Raw genomic sequence first — 1579 nt, 5'->3', positions numbered from 1 at the left:
ACAACAACTTACACATTAAAGACACTATCGTGCTTCTTGGGTGGACCCCTGCTGCCCAAAAGTGCAGATAAAGTAATTCTTGTGGACAAAGTGTTTGCAAAATATTGTTTTGGTTATTTCCCGGGCTATACAGGTGGTCGGGCGGCATATTACTACACTTACACAGCAATGGCGCTAGCTCTTGGCAGACAAAACCCGGATGAAATGTTAGAGTATGGCAAACATCTCATGATTCGTTACAAGGGTGATGTGCCGAAAAACAAAATTGAACCTTCAAAATCTTGATACACTTCAAGTAGCAATTGTATTAAGAGCATGTATTATAGAAATATTGAAATTTTGTACAATGTTATCCACTCAGAGTATCTTTCTCCACTCGTGGTTCACATACACCATTGTGTCTCTCCACCTTCGTTGACCTTCATGAGCACTGAAGTTGGTGTATGCCATTGATCTTTTAATTTTATTTTGTTGTAAATGTTTGATGGCTTGTGCTTTTGCTTAAGAGGCCAATACTTCTTTTGCCTGCATTTGATGAATGATTCTACGATAGAACCATTCAAATAGTTCTCTCAAACTGTTAGGCTTGATTCGAGAGCTGCCATGTTGTGTGTGCCTGAAATAGGCATTTGTGGCCATGTAATGAGACTTTTCCATCCCTTGGGTATTCCATATGGCCGGGTTCCCATACTTTTGTATAAAATATGGTAAATGATTGAAAATGATGTGCTGGATATGAAAACATATTACTTAGAATGTTTTACACTCACATAGTTACACATAAAAGAGAATCAGAATACACAATAATACCATATAGTGAGTAATCTGGGTGTCTGTCCATGCTGTCTTGAATGATTTCTTGACAAGGTTGAGATTCTCCTTGAACTTTCTCATATCACCTTATGACTAGTCATCTTTATCGCACATCAAAAATAGCATGTCTATCGATCGCCAAACCTCAGCCTTCGCTTTATGAGTAGTTGGTTCTTGATCTTTGACTGCAATATGTAGCTTTTTCCAGCTCTGATACTCTACCTTGCTAACATAAGATGTTTATATATTCTTCCATGCTTTGAGCTTTGGATCTCGTATTCCTAGGGGTTCAGACAAAAACCTCCATGCCTTCACCCCACCGATGGATGGTTTGCATGGGACATCCTTCTCAGCAGTTGATCTCTTTTCATCCTGCTGGATTTTCACATTGCCACCATGAAGCCCCATATCCAACAGTACCAATTGTAAGCACTGCAGGGACATCTGTCGCTCTGCTAAGTTCATGATTTTCCAAGCAAACCCAATATATAAGTAGACCAATTTCTCCACAATTCTACAAAGGGCATGCATTATACAGATGTGGACATTCATAAGTGGTATTTTCAAAACCGGTCAAAAAGCAGGGTCCTCAATGTGATGTGTTGGAGCTTTTCTCCACCACTTTGAGTCTATGACCTTTGAAGGCTCCATGCAGAACAAACACGGCGACTTTTCCATTGCACCCATTCCACAATTATACATGCACTTTAATGTTTTGAGGTCACCTGCAAGATGCCACTGAACTTGAAAGTCTCCCCTTCCATCT

General features: G+C 39.9%; 1 pseudogene; it reads right to left on the bottom strand.

Moving 5' to 3' along the window:
- Positions 1-357: 357 nt before the first annotated feature.
- On the bottom strand, positions 358-1230 carry LOC147458974 (uncharacterized; annotated as a pseudogene).
- Between the last annotated feature and the right edge of the window lie 349 nt (positions 1231-1579).

This window comes from Adiantum capillus-veneris, chromosome 4, assembly GCF_014529385.1.
Source record: "Adiantum capillus-veneris isolate H3 chromosome 4, ASM1452938v2, whole genome shotgun sequence".
In the NCBI taxonomy this organism is placed as follows: Eukaryota; Viridiplantae; Streptophyta; class Polypodiopsida; order Polypodiales; family Pteridaceae; genus Adiantum; species Adiantum capillus-veneris.
This window is presented reverse-complemented; position numbering and strand designations above follow the sequence as displayed.